The following is a 24441-nucleotide window of genomic DNA, read 5'->3' as shown; positions in this document are numbered from 1 at the left end:
TAGCTCACTCAGTTATTTCGCCACCCTCTCCTGTAATTATTTTGTTATAAATATCTCTAGAAAACACTTCATTCATTATCTTCTTCAATTCATTCTCACTCACTCTCTCTTTCTCCCCTTTTCATCTCCATCTTCCTACAACATTTTTTATGCTGCAAGCTCTTTTTCTTTGTCCAAAGAAAATATTGATATAGTTTTATCTCAAAACAAAAATATTTTGTATTAGCTTTTGAGCAACTATTGAGTTGTTTCTGGGTGACTTTAAAATAAGTTAAACTTACTGATATAATTGTCAAGCTAGTCATCATACATTACATTCTTGGCAGCACTTTTCCAAATCTTACATTAAGACATAATGGTTATTTACCGAACTGCCCTTCCAAATCATTGCACAATAGATCGTCTAATAAGAAGCTCCAGCCCTCCGCTGTGGACCCGGTCCAACCGGATCTTGAGGGCCAAGACTCCATCATTCATGACCTTGGCTGGTTCCGTGACATCTCGGGGGATCTCACCCCGTCTTTGCCCGCCGTACTGGACAGCCCCATATATATTCTCTGGCTACGATGATGCGGATGTGGCGACCTCGGTGGTGCTGCCCATGGGGGACGACGACTCGCTCTCTGCGGACCTCGGGGAGCTGCCCGAGTGCTCCCTTGTGTTCCGGCGGGGGCTCTGGGAGATGGCGGAGCAATGGGGGAGCAACGGCGGCGCTGGCGTGGGACCCCAAGTTGACTACCGAACTGGTGGTGCTAGTGCTTGAAACGGAAGATACTCAACATTTTCAATTATTATCAGAATTACCGAAGAAGAGGACTTATCTTTCGGATTGGATTGGTAGTCATATTTAAAGTCTCCAACGCATAACACACCAAACATGATTGATGAAAACTCTTCCGCCCCGCAACAACACCGTTAGCCACCATCAAGAAGACTCCCTTTATGACGATGACGGCCGCCCAAAACGAACCGGTAATAATAATACAAATTAAATTAAACCAATCCATGCATGTTATTGTTAAAATCTCTTCCTTTTCTTTATTTTTTAGTTTTATAAAGGGAGGTAAAAAAAATGAATTCGAATTTTGTATGATTTTTTATAAAATAAATTTTATTTTATTGTGTTGAGTTTTGATATCGAACAGAAATTAGGATAAAAAAAAATGGAAAAAAGTGACTTATTTTATAAAAAAATCATAAAAGAATAATTAAAGCCGTTATTAATTATATATGAAGAGATTTTATTTCAATATAATTTTATCATAAAAAACTATAAATAACGTTCTTAACTTGCAAATTAATTATTCAAATGGATATAATTTTTTTATGATATTTGAGGTGTAGCAACTGTGTGGATGACAAGCTCTTATATAATAAGAACAATGATTGGATCTGGAATTTATGATTAGCATGGTCGATAGCACAAATAGGTTGGATTGGTGGTCTTATTGTTATGATCTTCGGTCTCCTCACTTTATATACTTCACATCTTTTTTTTAATTGTTATCTTGTTGGAGACAAGAGGAGTTACACTTGCATGGAAGTAGCTGACAACATTTTAAGTAAGTACAAGTAAAACTAAATTATACAAAAATAAGACAAAATAACATTTTAAGTAGGCCAATTTTGGTAATTACATATTTAAAAGTAATTTTGATTATTATTATTTAAATATTATTAATTTGTCAAACTATATCAATATTAATTCTTCTTATAATAGACTTTATTATTCAGTATCTTATCAAAGAGAAAAATGGCTAAATCAAAATAAATAAATAATCAAAACAGAATAAGAATGAGAAATGATAAAAAAAAAGATTTATATTTCAATAGAATTATAGTGCGATAATAATAACAATTAGTGACTGAATGAGCAATTAAAAAATACAACTAGCAAATAATTAACATAGAATGTTGGGTGAAGGGACTTAGCTACAAGCATGCACTGAATAATTTATATGTATCAAGGTCAAGCAAGACACCAATCATGAACCCAATAACAGACAAAACATACTTAAATTTTACAAAACAATCCAACTCCCAATCCATTTTGGAATCCTCTTCCGTTTGATATAGATCTCTATTGGAAAATAAACTATTAAGGACCAATCACTTTCAATATGTTATTAAAGAATGGAATCAACATTTCTATATAAAAGTGCTTACCACAACATACAATGATCTCTAAACTAGTCTAAATATATTTAGGTTGTATGAGGGTAAAAATGGGATTTGAACTGTGTTCTTTTCCAATTATTTTTCATTTTTTAGTTGCCTGTTTTTCAACAAATGCAAAGTGGGATTAGGAATAAACTTAGTATGTTCCACAAGTTGAATGATTATTGCTAAATTTGCAATGTTAATAAAGATTACTACAAATGTGAATAGTCATTGACATTGCAAATTTAGCAATAGTCATTCAACTTGTGGAACATACCAAGTTTATTCGTAGCCCCTCTTTGCATTTGTTGAAAAACAGACAACTAAAAAATGAAAAATAATTAGAAAAGAACACAAAATTTAAATCTCATTTTTATTCCCATACAATCTAAACATATTTAGACTAGTTTGGAGATCACTGTATGTTGTGGTAGGCACTTTTATAGCAATGTTGATTTCATTTTTTAATGACATATTGGGAATGATTGGCCTTTATTAGTTTATTTTCCAGTGGAAATGTATATCAAACAGAAGAAGATCCCAAAATGGAGTGGGAGTTGGATTGTTGTGCAAAGTTTAAGTATGCTTTTGTCTATTATGAGTCTATGGTTGGTGTCTTATTTGACCTTAATACGTATAAAGTATTCGGTGCAAGTTTGTAGCCTAAGTCCCTTCATCCAACATTCTATGTTAATTACTTGCTAGTTGAATTTTTTAATTGTTCATTCACTCGCTAATTGTTATTATTATGGCATTGTAATTCTATTGAAATATTAATCTTTTCCTTTATCACTTCTCATTTTTATTTTGTTTTGATTATTTATTTATTTATTTTGGTTTAGCCATTTTTCTGTTTTATAAGATTCTGAATAATAAGGTCTATTATAAAAAGAATTAATATCGACATAGTTTGAAAAATTAATAATGTTTAAATAGTAATAATTAAAATTACTTTAAACATGTAATTACAAATGGACTAAACCTTTGGTGCATGAATAAAATGAACATCACCCACACTATTCAGAATAACCAATTTAAGTTAATTTTGGAGTTCACCAAGGATCGAACCTTTGACCTTTCAGATTTAGAACTCTAATACCATGTCATGAACTCACTCATCCCAAAAGCGTAACCTGACAGAACAATGTAACACTAATTGATCATATCTCTAATACTTCCTAAACCTCCATTGTATACATTATACGCTTAGACCATTGGCTCCCTATACTTTTCCTTACAAAAATTGACCTACTTAAAATGTTATTTTGTGTTATCTTTATATAACTTAGTTTTATTTGTTCTTACCTAAAATGTTGTCAACTACTTCCATGTAAGTGTAGCTCCTCTTGCAAATGATGGGTCCTAGCACCACAACACTTAGAAAGAAAATGTGAAGTATATAAAGTGAGAGAGATGGAAGATCATAACAATAGTAGGACTACCAATCCAACCTATTCGTGCTATCGACCATACTAATGATAAGTTTTAGATCTAATCACTGCTCTTATTATATAAGAGCTTGTCATCCACAAAGTTCCTGTACCTCAAATATCATAAAAAATTATATCCATTTGAATAATTAATCTGTAAGTTAAGAACATTATTTACAGTTTCTTATGATAAAATTCCATTGAAATTAAATCTCTTCGTATATAATCAGTGACGAGTTCAATTTTCATAAAATAAGTCACTCTTTTTCACTTTCTTCTTATCCTAATTTCTGTTTGGTATCAACAAGTCAACACAATAAAATAGAACTTATTTTATAAAAAAAATCTTAAAAGACTCGGAATTCATTTTTTTCACCTCTCGTTATTATAAAACTAAAAAGAGAGAGAAAAAAAGGAAGAAATTGTAACAATAACATGCATGGATTGGTTTATTTTGATTTGCATTATTATTACCCGTTCGTTTTGGGCGGCCGTCTTGGTGAGTCATCTTGACGGTGGCTAACGGTGGTTGTTGCGGCGGTTGAAGAATTTTCATCAATCATGTTCGGTGTGTTATGCATGTTGGAGACTTCAAATATGAATATTCCACCTTAAAGAGATGGAACATCTAAAAGTCACACCTGTAATTTCTGTAGGAGTTCTATCAGTAGCACCAGAGATGGAACCAAAAGATCAACTATGCTAAGCTCACGATAACGTTCCAATATTAAATCAGATGTAGCATTGTATTCTGTACCATCATCTACAAGGTAATCTGTTTAGAAGAAAGGAAAATTACATGGACCAACTTTGGAAAGAGTAGAAAGAAAAGATAGAGATATAGTTTTTTTATGATTGCAAGAACTAAGAGATGTAGCAGGGTATGGAGCAAGAGCAAGGCACACAGTTTCTGCAGAATCTCGGACACAGTTTATTAATAAGGTTGGTGGTTATTAGACCCCAATTTGGAACCATTTGCAGGTCACCTATCAACTCATCACACAAAGAAAATGCCTGCGAAAAGAGCGGTAATAAATTAAAGAACAAGAAGCAGAACTGCAACTCACTCTCTTTATATGCTAATTATAACAAATTCTGAACTACTACTGTATATACAATTAAGCATGCAATTCAACTGATCCATATCAGATCTAACAATGCAAGAAAACCTAACAAAGATCATGCAATGTCCAATACTTTTATAACACAGCCACCATAAATAGCTAAGATATAGAATAGCATATAAATAAATAGACCCCACGTCCTCACCAAAATTTACAAAAAAAATTAAATTAAAATGTAGACATATAATTAATGTATGTCTCTCCATCAATGTGAATAACAAGAGTTCAACAAAACAAAAAGATTTCCTCCAATAATAGTAATAACGAAAAAAAAAGAAAGAAAAAGTCAATTAGACTTGGTATTAATGACCGGTATTAGATCCCGCTAGGAGACAATGGACTATTTGTATAATGTGTACAATGGGCTATTGAGTTACAAAATAAACATCCCAATGACCTTTCGGATCTAGCGCTCTAATACCATATCATGATACTACTCATCCCAAAAATTTCAGCTAATGAAAAAAGGTAACATTAATGATTATATCTCTAATACTCCATAAACCTTTATTGTACATATTGTATAAATATTTCATTGCTCCTCATACTTTTTGACATAAATTGAAAATGTTAAAAGATAAAATTAAATGAATTAAAAATATTAGGAATAAAATTAAATAAAATTAAACGTTATAAATATTTTTTAAAAATATCGTAAATATTAAAAACAAAAAGTATATATTACTTTTTTTTATTATTAAATCTATGAGAGAAGTTTTGATTTATTAAGTAGATTTAATTTTGAATGGTTATAAATAACATCAACAAAGTTTTTATCCCACAAACAAAAGTAACTATATGGATAAAACAAATTTATTAAACTTTATCATATATTATATTTACAATATTAATTTTCAAAGATAGATTTTTTTTTATTTTTCACCACATATCTATCTTTTATCTGATTTACTGTCTTAGTTAGATATTTTACTAATTTTCACCTCACATGTCTAAATTAACTGAGATAAAATTAAATACAATGCAAAATGATGATCCAAATTATTTATATAGACTTATCGGAACAAGACTTGGTTTTAAAAGTGTCACATGCAATTAGATTTTTGGTATACATGTACATATGTACTAGAGTATATTGGAGTATACAGAGAATACATATACGGTATTTATTTAATGAGACAAAATTATAAAAGATAATGTCATATTTAAATACCCATTAAAAATATGTATTTTATATTTCTCTAAAATGTTGAGACATAAATTTATAACCTGAGATATTATTTTTTTTATAATTTTTTGCCCTATCTAACTTACCATACACAAATTTCTTATGTTTATATACTTTTGTATATCAATGTTTATGTCTTACATCGAGACAACAATCAAATATAACCTTAATGTTTCACCTAGCTGCCCTATTTCACTCATACGTATTAACTTCTTGACAATTTCACTAAATCAATATTCCAATTTTTCTGCTACAAAAATTGAAAATGTTAAATTGAATGAATTGAAAATATTAAGAATAAAATTAAATAAAATTAAACGTTATAAATATTTTTAAAAAATATCGTAAATATTAAAAACAAAAAATATATATTGCTTTTTTTTATTATTATTAAATATATAAAAGAAGTTTTGATTTATTAAATAGATTATTTAGTTTTGAATAGTTATAAATGACATCAACAAAGTTTTTATACCATAAACAAAAGTAATTATATGGATAAAATACATCTATTAAATTTTATCATATTATTATATTTACAATATTAATTTTTAAAAATAAATTTTTTTACTCTTTTATATATAATATTTTTGAGTTTTTTATTTTTCACCACATATCTATCTTTTATATCTGCTGTCCTAGTTAGATGTTTTACTAATTTTATCCTCACATATCTAAATTACTGAGATAAAATTAAATGCAACACAAAGTGAAGATCGAAACAGTTTATACAGACTTGTACGTAGATTGGTGGGGTTTAAAAGTGTCATATGCAATTAAATTTTTGGTATAACAACTACAGATTTATTGGCAAGTGCATCCGATCGTACCAAATAATATCTCAAGTGAGTGAAGGTCGATCCCACGAAGATTGATGGACTAAGCAACAATGGTTAAATGATTTTTTTAGTTAGGCAAGCAGAAAATGGTTTTGAGATATTCAAAAGGTTTAAATTGGAAATATCACAAGGCAGACACGCAAGTAAATAAGTTTGAAAATAAAATATTGGAGAAATAAAGGCTTCACAGTTATCTATTTTTTTGATTGACTTTTTTTATTAACTATTTTAATCATGCAATATTTAATTCATGACAAACTATTTATGACTAGACCCTAATTCCTTAGACCTTTCTAGTCTCCTCTAAAATTCATCAACTGCCAATTTCTTGGTCAATTAATTCCAATTAGAGGGTGATGATCAAATTTCAATTTATATGCCACAATAATCCTAATTGAATAAAGTGTCATGAAAGTACATAGGAGTACTTGAGAGTACATACATAGTATTTATTTATTGAGACAGAATTATAAAAAATACTGTCACATATAAACACTCATTAAAAATATGTATTTTGTATTTTGCTAAAATGTTAAGATACAAATTTCTAACTCGAAACATTAAGTTTTTCATAATTTTTTGCTCTGTCTAATTTATCAAACACAAATTTTTTATGTCTATATACTCTTATATATCTATATTTATGTCTTATTTACATTGAGACAATAACTAAATACAGTCTTAATGTTTTATCTACCTGCCAACTGCGTCACTAATACATATGAGATTCTTAACAACTTTACTAAATGCATGATCGAAATTGTATATATAGACTTGTCAGGGATTGGTCGGAACAAGACTTGGTTTAGAAAATGTCACATGTAATTAAACAGCGTTTACTTTTAGTATACATGTTCATCAAAATATAAATACGAGAATACACAATAATACACAGAAATATATATATGATGTTTATTTATTGAGATAAAAATTATGAAAAATATATAAATTCAAGCAAGTGAGAATATTTTCACTTTCTTATCATGCAAATTTAAGCAGGACTATATTGGACATAAGAACTGTTCTATATAAAAACGATGAGATAACATCGAAATTTCTATAATGAAAAAGGTAAAGATAATTTTATAGTTGACGGTAATATTTTTTTTATGATTTAATACAACTAATAAATGCTATCAATCTCTTTCAGCATTTCCATTAAGAATTTTCAACTCTAAAGTTGTTTTTATAAAAACAAAACATATAACTATATCATGAAATATCTAATTAGCAAAAGATTTTAACAAAATTGAAAGAGTACATAAAGAGAATACGCAAAGATAAAGAATATTTTGTTATGTATTTATTGATTGATTGAATTATAAAAGTAAAATTAAGGGTGTTTATGGTTTGGTTAATCCAAAAATCAAACTAATTTTTTAGCTAATCAAAAATATAGTATTACTTAATTAACCAAATTCGTTTTACATGATAAAATCGGTTATTATCCGGTTAGTAAAATTTAAAACCGGTTATTAAAATAAAAATTGGTTTTTACACCAAAAATCGGTTTTTATACTAAAAAATTGGTTTTTATACAATAAAATTGGTTTTTACATGTAAAAATAAATTTTTACACAAAAATTAATATTTTTACATACAAAAATCCAAAATTTTTAACTTTTTCTAATTGAATTTTTTTTAATCTAATTTTTTTTTTTTAAATGATACGAGTAACATTTGTAAATAATGAAATTCCTTCCATTACTTTGGTTTCGTTTTCTTTCTTATCTCTTTTCAGCATTTTCTATAAATAGTTTTTTCTAATATAAATAATTTTCTTTCTAAATGATACGAGTAACTTTTTCTTATCTCCTTCTTTCCATCTCTCTCCTTTTGTCTCCCCCTCCTCTTCTCTCTTCCTTCTCTCTCTCCTCTTTCTTCGCTTCCCCTCTTTCTCCCCCTCTCCTCTCTTTCTCTTCCTCTCTCTCTCCCCTCTCTCACATTTCTCTCTCTATCCCCCCTTATCTCACTCCTCTTCTCTTCCTTTTCTCTCTCTCTCTTTCTCCCATTTCTCTCTTTCTCTCTCTCCCCTTCCTCTATTTCTCTCTGTCCCCTTTCTTTCTCTCTATCCTTCTCTCCCTCTCTCTCCTCTTCCCTCTTTCTCTCTCCCCTCATTTCTTTTCTATCTCTCCTTCTCTTTTTTTGTCTCTCTCTCCTTCTCTCTACCCATCCTCTCTCCTCTCTTTTTCTCTCTCTTTGTCCTCTTTCTATCTCTTCTTCTCTCTCCTATCCTTCTTCCCTCTTATTATCTTTCTCCTTTTTTTCTTTCTCCTCCTCTCTCTTCTCTCTCACTTTAGAGAAAAGAGAAGAGAAGAGATAGACGATGGATAAATATTAAGAGAAGGTTGAGAGAGAAAGAGAAAAGAGAAAATAAGAAAAGAAATAAGAGAAGGAGAGAAAATGGGAGAGAGAGAGAGAAAGAAGAAAAGGAAAGAGAGAGGAGTGAGATAGAGAAAGAGAGAAAAGAAAAAAAGAAAGAGAAAGAGAGGAGAGGAAAAGGAGAGAGAGAGAGAGAGGAGAAATGAGAGAGATATGAGAGAGAGAGAGAGAAGGAGAAGAGAGGAGAGAGAGATAGGAGAGGAGAGATTATTAGAGAAAGGAAGGGGAGGAGAGAGAAGAAAGGAGAAAATGGAAGGGAGAAAGAGGGCAAGAAGAGAGAGGAAGTGAGAGAGCAGAGAGAAGGGGAGAAAGAGAGATAATGAGAGAATGAGAGAAGGAAAAGGAGAGAGAAGGATAGAGAGCGGCAAGGAGGGTAGAAGCAGTGACGACCCACGACGAGGAGCAGAGAAGCGGTGACGACGACCTACTGCGAGGAGCAGCAAAGCAGCGACAGAGAGACAAAGAGCGCGAAAGAGAGAGAGAGAGAGAGAGAGAGAAGGGAGAGAAGGAAAAAAAGAAATAGGAAGAGAGATAAGGGAGAGAAAGAGGAGAGAGAGAGAGAATAAAAGAAAGAAGGTAGGGAGAGAGAAAGAGAGAGGAAGAGAGAGAGAGAAGGAGGGGGAGAGAGAGAGAGTATGTAATTCGGTTTTGAAATTAAGTTTTGATTTTAATTTGGTTTTGGTTTTGGTTAACCAGTTCAAAACCGTTTTTTTTAATTTGGTTTTGGTTAACCAATTCTAAAAAATATGAATATGATTTTAAAAATTATTTTATTAAACTGGTTAACTAAAATATGGTTATGATTTCTTAACCGATTAACCACATTTTGATTTTTTTATGAACACCCCTAATCAAAATGGCAGAGTTATGGGAATTGTATGTGGGTGCAAAATAGCAGTTGAGCTGAAAATTTCCAATCTTGCCATCCAGTCAGATTCTAAGTGTGCCAATTTCCTCTTTGAGTCATGCTCTGCGAGCTGATGTTCAGGGTACTGTTTTTTCAAGAATCTTAATGTTTGTTTGGACGTCATTATTTTGATAAAAAAATTTTTATTTTATTTTTTAGTATGTTTAGCAAATTTTTAGTAATAAAAGTAAAAGTATTAGAAAAAAATATCTTTTTTGAGAAGCTATAATTTACATTTTTTTAAAAGATCATTTTTCTTTAAAAAGAAGTAGTTTTTTCTATAATAAATAAATAAAAAATATTTTTATATTGTTACACCGAAACATAATTGTTAGATAAAAAGATATTTTTTGATAAGATACCTAAACATAAAATTACTTTTACTTTTTGATAAGATCTTTTAAAAAAATATAACTCAAAAAAAGATCTTTTCTTAAAAGCTCACCTAAACAAGTCTTTAGACTGCGTTTGTTTCCAAGAACAGGACATGATAATACACTGAAAATAAGACGGGACAAGACACTGATGGACAGAGACACAATTTTATGTTATGTTTGGTGATAAACTAGAACAAATTATAAAAATCTAATTTATTCTCATTTTTTTCATTCAAAAAATTTGAGATAAAAAATATAATAATAAAAAAGTATAATTATGAAAAATTAACAAGAATAATGAAAGAAAAAATAAAAATAAGTTGTGTCTCTTGTTAGTGTCTCCGCGTCAGGATGGACACAAAATACACAAATCCAGTATCTCTGGACACATTGTCTCTATTCATGTCTCTCCTATCAAACACAATTTTATGTCTCTGTGTTCCTGTCCCAGAGTCCTGTTTCTGTAAATAAATACAACCTTAGTGATGTAGTTGTTTTTGCTTTTTCAAAATTTAAGCCTCGTTTACAATAAAAAAGAAACTGTGAATTACCTAAAAAAGTTTATTATTTTATTTATTCAATCTTCTTAATTATGCTTTTATTTATTTCAATTATTATAATTATATAGTTAAATTTTTTATTGGAAATTGATAAATTTTTTATTAACTAATTATTAATTCTACAAATATTTAAATTATATTCAATATTCATTCAATTAGTACTCTAAGATATTAGGTGTTCGAAATAAAAATATAATAAATATTATTAATTGCTATAATACTCGCAAGTATAAAACTAGTATAAAACTTTTAATTGTTAAAAGAAAAATAGTGGCAAGGCTGTTGTTAATCATTTGAATTGGAGTTTAAAACTAGTATAATTTAAATATAAGTCTAAGAATTCAATATTTTTAAAAAATGGGGCATAATGTAGATAATTCTCAATCACAAAATTTATTAAAAAATATATAATAAATAAAATAATTAAATTGCCATGAGAATTTATTTACATACCATCGTATAAATTTTATTATTAATTAGAATTATTTAAGAATTTATTTAATAATGATTAAATTAAGTTAATTAACTCTTAAATTAATTATTAGAACCGTTAAAATGAACTAAATTCATTAAATCAACTCATTTATTTGACTTAAATATATGAATTTTTTGTCTCTAAAATTAAATTCGTAAAGATACTAACTTAAATGACTTAGCTCGATTAACAAAAAACAAAACGAGTTATGCGGATTGATTTTGGAACTAAACTATTAGAATTAATAGTTAGTATTAGAATGATATTTACCAAGCTATGCCAGGTGTACAAATGATGGATTAGTTAAGCTACTACTTGTATTGCTGTACATATATATATATCAACACCAACTCAATGAGAATAAGGTCTTTCATTTTTTTCCAAAATTAAGTTCAATATGGTATCAGATGGAATGAAATTTCACTAACCTTCCTTCCGCAACGCCACATTCTACGATCCCTTCCCTTCCGCAACGCCGCGTTTCTTTTCCCAATTTTTCTTGAGAAAACCTCTTCTCAATTTTCAATTTTCGATTCCCAATTTCACAAACCTCTTTCTCCTTTTGTTTCCAATTCCCGGTTCGTTTCCCAATTTTCTGTTCAAGATCCATGGATGTTCCTCGATTGATGGAAGCCCCTCAATCGATGAGATTCTCTGTTCAAGATCCTTACGCACTACAACCTGGTGATCATTCTGATTTGGTGTTGACCTTTCAACCATTACAAGAAGATAACTATGCATCTTGGAGTCGGTCAATTCGCCTAGCGTTAAGTGGAAAGAGAAAATTAGGATTCATAGATGGATCCATCACTAAACCAGATTCAACAATTGACCCTGTGCTTGCTGAATCGTGACAATGCACGAATGATATGGTTACAACTTGGCTTCTAAACTCTATTTCAAAGGATATTGCTGCTAGTGTGATCTATGCTGGTTCTGCAGCTTTGTTATGGCAAGACCTAGAAACAAGATTCTCTCAAAGCAACGGTCCAAGAATTTTTGAGCTGAAAAAGGCTTTAGTTACCCTAACTCAAGGTAATCTCTCTGTTTCTCAGTACTTTACCAAATTAAAAATAATTTGGGAAGAACTCAACACATTTCGGCCGCTTACAATATGCACATGTGGAGGAGCAAAAGCCTTCCAATCTCATCTTGATCAAGAACACGTCTTGTTCTTTCTAATGGGCTTGAATGATTCCTTCTCCAACATAAGAGGTCAAATTCTGTTATTGGACCCCCTTCCACCTATCTTGAAAATTTTCTCTTTGGTTCTTCAAGAAGAGCGACAACGCGCTATTGGCATGGCAAATTCTATTGTGATACCTCAACAAGTTGCTTTTGCCGTGAAGCCCGCTCCTGCAGCACACCGAGGCCAGCCAGCGAATCAATACAGAGGAAAAGGAAAGCGAGACCGCCCGCTCTGCACCCACTGTGGTCTACTTGGTCACACACAAGATAAATGCTATAAGCTCCATGGATATCCACCAGGGTACAGTCAGAACAAGCAAAGGAATCAGGTGAATCATGTTGCTGAAACAATATCTGAGCAAGAGAAGGAGCATATAGCTGACAGAGACTCTGGGTTTTCTCTCACAGCATCCCAGTACCAACAACTCATGAGTCTATTGCAATCTCAACCAACTCTTTCCAGTAATGACAATCCTGAGATATGTGCAGGTGAAATTTTCTCAACTAGTTACTTGGATCCAAATCTTTTAACACATTCATGGATAATTGACTCAGGTGCTACCACCCATATAACCAATGTCTATGCCTTACTTAATAATCCAAAACCATTGTCAAACCATTATGTCTCATTACCTGACCATACTAGAATACGTGCTGTTGCCATGGGTACCATTCACATAAATAAGTATTTGGTTCTTCATAATGTCATTTACATTCCTTCTTTTCGAGTCAATCTCATATCAGTCAGTAGTTTAATAAAATTTTCTAAGTATAGTGTCAACTTCTCTGATCTTTCTTTCACAATACAGGACCAGATTTCCAAGAGGGTGATTGGCAAAGGTGATGAGTGTGGAGGTCTGTTCTTGTTGGAATCTCCTCACCATCAACTCTTCAATTCTGTTAAACACTCTAATTCCTTAGTTTGTCATGTAGATAGTTATACTTGGCATGCAAGATTAGTTCATGTGTCAGAAAATGTGTTTGTAAAATTGAGTCAGTTTCTTTCAAATAATCCCTTGAAATTTGATCACTCAAGATGTGAGGTATGTCCCTTAGCAAAATTTAAACGTTTGTCTTTTCATGCAAATAACAACTTGTGTCAATCTCCATTTGATTTGATCCATTGTGACATTTGGGGGCCATATCAGACTCCTACATATAATAAAATGAGATATTTTCTTACAATTGTTGATGATTATTCACGGTTCACTTGGACTTACTTACTGAAGCATAAATCTGATGCAACAAATTCTTTGATCAATTTCATTTCTCTGGTTGAGACACAATTTAAAGCACAGGTGAAACAGATCCGTTCAGACAATGCTAAGGAGTTAGCTCTCACTGATTTCCTGCAATCCAAAGGAATACTCCACCAATTCTCCTGTGTTGAAAGATCTGAGCAGAACTCTGTTGTGGAGCGCAAGCATCAACATTTGTTAAATGTAGCCCGCGCCCTATTTTTCCAGTTCAAGGTACCAATTCAATTTTGGGGAGAGTGCGTTCTCACAGCCACATTCCTCATCAACAGATTGCCCAGCCCTATTATTAATTTTCAAACTCCATATGAAAGAATTTTCCAAAAGCAGCCGGATTACCAAGCTTTGAGAGTGTTTGGCTGTCTTTGCCATGCATCCACCCTATTATCTCAGCGAAACAAATTTTCTCCAAGAGCTATCAAAGCTATTTTTCTAGGCTACCCAGTTGGCTATAAAGGGTACAAGCTGTATGATATAGAGAAGAAGAAGATTTTTATTTCTAGAGATGTAAGTTTCTCAGAAAATATATTCCCATTCCACTCCATCAATACTTTAGACCATTCCCTCATCCAAGAATTTCCTAACATAGTGTTACCCTCACCCATCCCTGACCCACACATACCTGCACTCACTGACCCTACCCTAACACATATCAATACCGAACTGATTCCAACAGAAACTACTGAAACAACAAATTTTGACACTGTCCCAACCTCCACAAACACTGACCTTTTTGAAAACCAAACAACAACTACTACTAAAAGATCACAAAGACAAAGCAAACCTCCTAGCTACCTTATTGACTACCAATGCAACCAGGCCAACTCTATTTGTAACTTTGACACTGAGAGACACTTAACTCCATCATATGCTGCCTTTATTGAAAATGTCCAAGCCATTCCAGAACCAGCCTACTTCCATCAGGCAGTAAAATTTTCAGAGTGGAGAAAAGCAATGGATGAAGAGCTGAAAGCTATGGAAGATAATAACACTTGGACCCTGACTCAACTACCTCCAAACAAGCACACCATTGGATGTAGGTGGGTGTACAAAATCAAATGCAAGGCTGACGGTACTGTGGATAGGTATAAAGCGAGATTAGTTGCAAAAGGGTACACACAACAAGCTGGAGTAGATTTTCGTGATACTTTCTCCCCAGTGGCTAAGCTTGCCACTGTTCGGGTTCTCCTATCCTTAGTAGCTATCAAAGGATGGTCTTTGTGGCAAATGGATGTAAATAATGCCTTCTTAAATGGAGACCTCTTCGAAGAGGTGTACATGGAGCTGCCATTAGGACACAAGGACAGAAATAAAGGACTTGTTTGCAAGCTAAATCGTTCTATATATGGGCTACGTCAAGCTTCGCGACAGTGGTTTTTCAAGTTCTCAACTGCCTTGTTGAAGAACAACTTCAAACAGTCAAGAAATGATTACTCTCTCTTTTCTTATGGGTCTGGTACAGATGTGGTTTATCTACTGGTATATGTAGACGACATCATCCTAGCAAGTGCCTCTTCCACTATGCTGTCAAGAAATTGCTTCAATCCATCTTTAAACTCAAGATTCTTGGAGATCTAAAATACTTTCTTGGTCTAGAAATTGCTAAATTCACTGATGGCATCCATCTATGTCAGCAAAAATACACCCTCAACCTACTGCAAGACACTAATTTCACAACTTGTAAGCCAACTGCGCTACCAATGGAACCCAACCTGAAGCTGAGCTCAACAGATGGCACCCCTTTGAGTGATCCATCCTTATATCGAAGACTGGTGGGCAGGCTAATGTACTTAACAATATCCAGACCTAAAATCACTTATGCAGTTAACACCTTGAGTCAATTCATGAAAAGTCCAAGCTCGTCCCACATGGATGCTCTCCACCACATCCTTCGATACTTGAAGGGAAGTCCAGGACAAGGTTTGTTTTTTCCAGCCAACTCTGACATACGGCTCATGGCATATGCTGATTCAGATTGGGCTGGCTGTCCAGACACCAGACGCAGTGTCACAGGCTACTGCACTTTCATTGGCAACTCTTTAATATCCTGGAAATCAAGCAAACAGACTACAATATCAAGATTCTCAGCTGAAGCAGAGTACAGGGCATTAGCAGCAGTGGCGGCTGAACTTAGTTGGTTAAAAAGATTGATGTTTGATTTTAATGTCATCATTGATTCTGCTATGTTATTTTGTGATTCCCAATCAGCTATACACATAGCTACCAATCCGATTTTTCATGAACACACAAAGCACATAGAAGTTAATTGCCATTTCATCCGAGAGAGAGTAGTTGCTGGTTTTATCAAATTGATACATGTTAAGTCCAAACACCAACTAGCCGACATCTTCACCAAACCCGTTTCAGCAGTTCAGTTTCACAGTCTTATAGCCAAGTTTGGCATTTTAAACATCTATATGCCAAACTTGAGGGGAGATATTAGAATTAATAGTTAGTATTAGAATGATATTTACCAAGCTATGCCAGGTGTACAAATGATGGATTAGTTAAGCTACTACTTGTATTGCTGTACATATATATATATCAACACCAACTCAATGAGAATAAGGTCTTTCATTTTTTTCCAAAATTAAGTTCAATATAAACGGATGCCTTTTTTTTTTTCAAAATAAACTTGGACATTTTTTTTAATAGACCCAACCCGAAATTTAAGCAACCCTCTAACAAAAGTAACACAATTAACTTAAAAAGTATTTTTTTAGCTAAAAATATATTTTTTAAATTATTCACCTAAAAAAAATTTTCCCATTAAAAAAAAAAACAAAAACGTTAAACGAATTGGACTCACCATAAAAAGACTACATGAATACAAAAACTAATCAATACCTGTTTATAGGAATAGATTCTGAAATATATATGTATTGACTACATTTACGTTTATAATAAAATTTAATAAATAATACTATCAAACTTGATTTACACATATAATCAAATTTCACAAATAATATAATTAATTTATATTAAAATTTATAATCATAACAAATAAAAGTTTATATATGTTATGATCGCTATTTTAAGTGTTCTTAAAAAGTTTGATTATGATATTTTAAAATATTTGATTATTCTATTTTAAAGAGGCTTTTTAATGTGAACTTTTTTATTCTTTTAGTAGTTGATGATTTTGTTACAAAAAAAACTTAAAAAGTAAGTTTGTCAAAAATTTAAAAAATTTTCTAAACTTTAATTTGTTTTAATTTTATCACAAAAATTTTTTATTTGCATCAAATGTTATTGTGACAACTAATTTTTCGAAAAAATTATGACTAATTTAACAAACAACTCCACAAGAACAACCTTCAAGACAAGAAAATCTGATATAAAGTTTTTTTCATTGACTTTTAATTCTCTTCTCGAATCTCGTTAGGGAGCCAATGGAATATTTGTATAATGTGTACAATGAGTCATTTATTTGGCCCAATATGAGTTAAAAAATAAACATCTAGCATAAAATACTACTAATTTCTTAAACACAATACACCTATACTATCCAGAATAACTATCCGGATACCAAGGATAATAAACATCTGAACATTTTACTAAATTGAAGATCCCTAACCCCACTGTACATATTGTACAGATACTCTATTGGCTCTCTGTACTTTCTCTTCTCAAAATTATTGTTATATTGGCCCTAACCTTCTAAAAAATTTAACTGTTAGAAATAAATTTGATGCAAATAAAAAATTTTTAGGACAAATTTAAAACAAAATATAAAACTTAAGTGTATTTTTTAAAATTTTTGGTAAACTTCAAAAATAAAAAATAAATATATTATATTTAGTTAAAATAAATATATTTTGGTTATAAATACATTATATTTAGTTTTATTTTTATATAAATTTTTAAATCAAATTAATCTTTAATGTTAAACAATGACATGCATATAATTTAATTTGAATTCAACCAAAATCATTCAAACAATGACGAATTAATATAGTTTTTATTTTTATTAGAATAAAGACTCGACTTATTCATTTTAACGGGTCAAAGAACTCAACTCTTGAGTTTCAACTTATTTTAATTTGGTACAGTTTCATAAAATGGAATGACTCTCATCAATACTTGTTTCAGTCATATTGTCCTTTATCTACTTCTTAATTGCTCTAGCTCTTAGAACTGCTCAAATTTTAGGTTATGTTTAACTTGTTTTTCTATTTAAATTTGTTTGATACAACTAACACTCTCTATTGTTGAACACATAAATCATTATATGCATTAATGAGTAAAGCTTTAGTTTGATGGTATTTTAGTCACTAAAATTTCAAAATTATTAACTTAATAAGTGATTCATGTGGGGTTAATGTGATATATTAGGAATATGTGCTGGGTCTTGATTAAAAATCTTTTGCTAATTGGATGTTTCATGATATAATTATATGTTTTGCTTTCATACTTTATTGATTTTTTATTTTTTTTAGAAACAACCTTGGAGACCGCTAATTCCTGATGGCAATGCTAAAGGAAATTGGTATACTACTCATTGGTTGTTTTTTTTTATCCTTTTCAGGTGGAACTTATATTTAACCATTTATAAAAAAAAAAAAATCATTGCTGTCAAGTGTAAAAGTATCTTCACGACTGTTAAATTCTTATTTGTAAATGTAAAGGAGCTTGAAATTTAAATTGCAAAGGGCTGAAAAATAAAATAAATATCTATAAATACTTTTTACCTATTGTATAATTGATTTTGAACTCACAATCAATTACGAAATTCTGACTTACCGAAAAACCAAACTAAAATTTTTCGAATATCAAAATAGTTATTTACTCTTATATATTTTCTTATCAATGCTAACCATAAATATATAGATTATATGTATTTTATGTATATACATCTATGTATTTATATATATGTATGCCTTTGTACGTAGATGTATCTTCATTGTTCTCACACAAGACAGTAAACAAATGCAACCTAATATATTCTATTAGATAGTATATTCTAAAATAAGTGATGAGCCTTAATAATACAATGTTGTTATAATATTTCTAATTAGTATATAGTTTATGTTTACGTTGTTTGTGCATGTAACAAATTAAAGAAAACAAATGTTAATTTTAAGAAAAAGTATAGGATACCAACATATTATCTTTCAACTTATTACCAATAATAATTAATTATTATATTTTAAATACATATATAAAGAGACATATTCAGAAAATATATCCTTAAAAACATTTCTATTAGACATATTCACAAAGATACTTCCATTAAATACAGTTATAAATAAGAGTTGACAAAAATTGACAAAAATACTGTTGATAACGTAGCAAAATTATAATTTTAATTAGTATATAGTTTTAGTTTTGCATCAGATTAAGGACGTCTCTTCCTTCAAAGAATAATTATTTACTAAAGAAATAAAATAACAGTTTTCAAATGCTTGACTTGGCCAACCAAAAATATAGTTAAGTTGATAAACTTATTTTCACTAATTTATTCTACTCAACCGAACAAAGAAGGGAAAGGAGTAAAATCAGCAACTCCACTACTGTAAACTAAAAGCAAGGAAAAACTAGCATCTTAATTACAAGAAATTGCACTGAAAAAATTAATTACAATAAAGTTTTACTTTGGTCAAAAGATTATCACCTTATATATTTTTTCAAATAACACTTAATAATGTTCCTTTGAAACTGTGTTTCTTTCTTTGTTTCGCTAGGATTGAAAACGTGCTTCATTCATTGAAATTTCCATCAATTAAAAGGGATTCATAAATTCCTAAAGAGTTTTGCATTGTTCCAAACACAACATTTGTGTCCAAACTACAATTTATTGCCATTTCAATCCATTACTGCATATCTATAACCACGCAAAGATCAAATAATTGGGAATGAAGAAACACGAACTCTGGAATTGGTACGCAACTATATTATTGTTCTTGTTATTATACTTTGTGAATTTGTAGACTTTAACTATATTAATATTCAAGACTCTTTTGTTCAATGTTTATATTTCTATTTGAATGTTTATACATTCACCAATATATACTTAAAATTTTAGTATCGACTGCTAAATAATAAATGTGATGAATAAATATGTGAACTTGTTTTTTCAATATTTTTATTTTTGTTCAAAGTCTAAACACCTAACGAATGCTAATATATTTCAGATAAAATAAAGAGTGCAATACTTACGATTTACGAATCATCTGTTCAAAAGCAATACAGAAGACTTAGAATTTAGATTCTTGTCAATCTTGATCTTTATTTCTATACATCATCATCCAACGATGATTGAAAAAGTAGAATCTTTGGAACACACTTCCACCACCCTTGGCATTTCTAAAGAACTCTGCGACGACGACGGCAGGCCACAACGAACCGGTACACATTGATCCAACAATTCATGTTTCAAATATAATTGTATAGGAAGAATTTTAAGTATTTTTTAAGGTGAAAATTCAGAGGAAGAGTTTATAACTGAGAGTCGTTAGATGATTTGACTAATTTGACTAAATTTTTATGTAACGGCTTTCAATTATAGTCTACTACACTTAAATTACATTAGGCGTTCCAATAACTTTTATTGTTGATTTTAATTATAAAAAATATATATAATATATATTAATTAAAATCAACTGTTAAAATAACTAAAATATCAGTATTTTCATACGTATATATATACACACCATTATGTGAATGTTGTTATGCAGGAACTGTATGGACAACAAGTTCTCATATAATAACAGCAGTGATTGGATCTGGAGTTTTGTCTTTAGCATGGTCGATAGCACAATTAGGTTGGATTGGTGGCCCTATTGTTATGATCTTCTTCAGTCTCGTCACTTTGTATACTTCATATTTTCTTGCTAATTGTTATCGTGCTGGAGACCCCATCACTGGCAAGAGGAGCTACACTTACATGGAAGCCATTGACAACATTCTAGGTAAGCACAAACAAAACTATGTTTTTTTTTACTTAAAAAAAAATAAACAAAAGTTAAGAGCGAGAAAAAAACAAGAAACTGTGTTTAAGAAAGGCAGTCTCGTTGAATACTATTCTCAAATTCCTTCCAAGGCAACGAAAGCTCCACTTAAGGAGAAAGGGTCCTCATTGCGGTCTTTGCCATGATGTCTGCTACTGTATTTGCATCTCTCAAAATCAACCGAAGATCAGTACGCCATTTTCAAGACATGATATCTCAAATTTTTAACACCAAAGGATCAATAAACCCAGAGCAATCTTGTAAATTATTGACAATAGTAAAAACTTCCACACAATCTGTCTCACATGTAATGTCTCTTTGTCCCGAGTCCTATGCTAAAAATAAACTATGTTAGATATATGATAGTTACTTTAACAATTTTTTATGTTAAAATAATAGTTAGGATAAAATACTATTAGGTTTTCAATTTTTGTATTAAATTTTAATTTGGTGTATAATATTTTAAATATTTTATTTTTATTTTAAAATAATATTTTCAACAGATTTAATATTGTCTCATTGTTAAATTTGACACAAATAGTCAATAAAATGAGTGGCACTACAGAATAAAAAAGAGCTTTTACATTAATAATTATTAGTGAGTCAATTTTACTTATGTACTAAAATCGAATGTTATTGACTCTTTAATTTACTAAATTTTTGTGCCAAATTTAACGATGAGTTAATATTAAACATGTATAAAATTTTTGGATTAAAATAGAACTCTTAAAAGTTAGAAACTAAATTATTAAAACTTGATTGAAATGTTAGATACTAAAATAGTATTTTATCCTAATAATTACATATGATGTTTACATTAATTATTTATTACTTGTTTGAGTGGATTATATGAAAAATATTTTCATTTTTTTAGAGTATATTGAGTGAGTAATTTAAAAACTCTATATATAGTCACTCCTTTTATATTCATGTTATTTTTAAATTAAAAATGTTAATGAAATGCGTTATATATATAAATGTTGTATATGCCATAACATTGCAGGAGGAAAAAATTCTATTTTTTGTGGGATAATCCAATATGCAAATCTTTATGGAATTACAATAGGATATACAATTGGAGCTGCCCTTAGCATGATGTGAGTTCAGTTATTAACCCTAACTTTTCATCTTTGAGTTGAAACTGATTTTAATATTTTATACACTCCTCACACTTACAACATTAATAATTCTTGCGGAATAGTCTCTAATATCCTCAAATCCCTAGCCTGAAGACCTTTCCCTTTTCTTAGTTTCATTTATTTCTTATGCTTTTGCTCATAATAGCTCTATTGAGTTCTTTTGGAATCAAATCTTTACTATATAAAAAGTGTAAATAGTTTTAAAATCATTTCGATTAATATTTTTTAAATGAAATTTAACTTGGTTTGATTGGCAGGGCAATAACAAAGATTCATTGCATATACTCATCTGAAGGAGAAGACCCATGCATTATTTATGGCAACCGTTACTTAATAGGGTTTGGGATAATCCAACTTGGTTTCTCTCAACTTCCTGATTTTCATAATATTTCATGGCTCTCAGTACTTGCTGCTGTCATGTCCTTCACATATTCCATAATTGGTCTCATTCTTGGAATTATCAAAATGGCAGGTTATATATGTCTCTTCTTCCTACATCAAGTTTTTCTCTCTATGTTTTTTTATACACTTGTGATATTAAATGGACAGTGTATTTAAACTTAAATTAAACTAAAAACTATATTTAAAAAAAATACGGTTTGATTTGGAAAGATGCCATTAATTTGAATTTTTAAAATTTCAAAAGTATTAATTTTGTTTGAGAAATCAATGAATTGATGAATAAAGATTAAAAATATATTATTTTAAAAATTAAATTGATGCTTTTAGGGACAAATACACTTATATAATTATGGGAGCAAGTGTTCTTATTAAAATTTAAAAAAAATATTCATAATTTTCTCCACTATATTATTAAAGTTGACTTCACTATTTTATCTCTTTACTGTTAAAATTTTTTAAATAGATGCTTTACTTTTTAATAAAAATATATTTACAATTTTATAAATCTTGAATTGGAACGTTTATATAGTTTATGAATAATATAGCATAAAAAATAAAATTGGGTGAGCATAGTAAAATTATATTGTTGTATAATATTTTTTTATGCAGGAAATGGCACTATAATGGGTAGCATAACAGGAGCTAAAGGAGAATCACCGATGGATAGAGTGCGGGGCTAGCTCTTGGAAACATTGCCTTTGCATATGCATTTTCTACTATTCTCATTGAAATTCAGGTACATCATTTTTAATTTCTTATTCTCCGTTTTTAAAATAATGGTCGTTTTTTACTGATTCATAAACTAGAAATTTAATATATTTACGTGAAATTACATCTAAATATATTAATGTGGGTATTTGTTTACAAAGACAAGGATAATTTCGGAAGAATATTTGAAACGAAAGAGAATTAGTTTTGCCATGCAAAATTTATGGTTTTTAAAAATATTTTTAATTATTTATTATATATTTGTGTATATTTATATATATTATTTTATATATTTTTTAATAAAATAATTAATTATTAAAATAATCAAACTAAAAATAATAGAATAATAATAAAATCTATCATAATAGAATAATCAAACAGTATAATCAAATTTTTTTATAAATACTAGCATTCTAAGCGACAATTCCTAGCAATTTGGGTTATGCTAGATAACTAATAATTTTTTTAAACAATATGAACAATCACCAATCAAATCAAAACACACTATATTTCTAAATTACCCACATAAATCTTAATATTAGAATAACCATCCGTATACCTAATGAAATGAACATCCGATATATTTATTATTCACATTATTTAGTATTTTCATTGTCTACCTATACTTTTCCTAATAATAATATGGGTGTGACTAAACAGGACACCATAAAATCTCCAAATGAACTAAAAACAATGAAGGTTGCTTCAAAGATAAGTGTTGCAACAACAACAATATTCTATGTCCTATGTGGATGCATAGGTTATGGTGCATTTGGAGATTCAGCACCAGGAAACTTACTCACAGCATTTGATAAACCAATTTGGCTCATTGTCATTGCAAATTTAGCAATAGTCATTCACCTTGTGGGAGCATACCAAGTTTATTCTCAACCCCTCTTTGCCTTTGTTGAACAACAAGCATCTAAAAGATGGCCAAGTCTTGAAATTGAACACAATGTGGAAATACCATTTTTACCCTCTTTCAAGCTAAACAAATTTAGACTAGTTTGGAGATCAGTTTTTGTGGTGGTAACAACTTTTATATCAATGTTGATTCCATTCTTTAATGACATATTGGGAGTGATTGGAGCATTAGGGTTTTGGCCCTTGACAGTTTATTTCCCTGTGGAGATGTACATCAAACAAATGAAGATTGAAAAATGGAGTGGGAAATGGATTGGTTTGCAATGTTTGAGCATGTTTTGTCTCTTAGTAACACTTGCTGCTCTTGTTGGATCAGTGGTTGGTGTCTTACTTGACCTTTCCAAATTCAAGCCATTCAGCTCACAATTATAGTACTCAAATTAAAGCTCTCTCTATATATATGCCTTTGGTTTTTGTATTACTTGTTTAATTAT

The 24441-nt window shown here is 30.3% G+C and overlaps 1 pseudogene; it reads left to right on the top strand.

Annotated features, from left to right (window-relative positions):
- Nucleotides 1-884: 884 nt before the first annotated feature.
- LOC107463354 (amino acid permease 4-like) lies at nucleotides 885-24441 on the top strand (annotated as a pseudogene).

This window comes from Arachis duranensis, chromosome 8, assembly GCF_000817695.3.
Source record: "Arachis duranensis cultivar V14167 chromosome 8, aradu.V14167.gnm2.J7QH, whole genome shotgun sequence".
NCBI classification, from domain to species: Eukaryota; Viridiplantae; Streptophyta; class Magnoliopsida; order Fabales; family Fabaceae; genus Arachis; species Arachis duranensis.
Note: the sequence above shows the minus strand (reverse complement) of the source record. Positions and strands in the feature narration are given on the sequence as shown.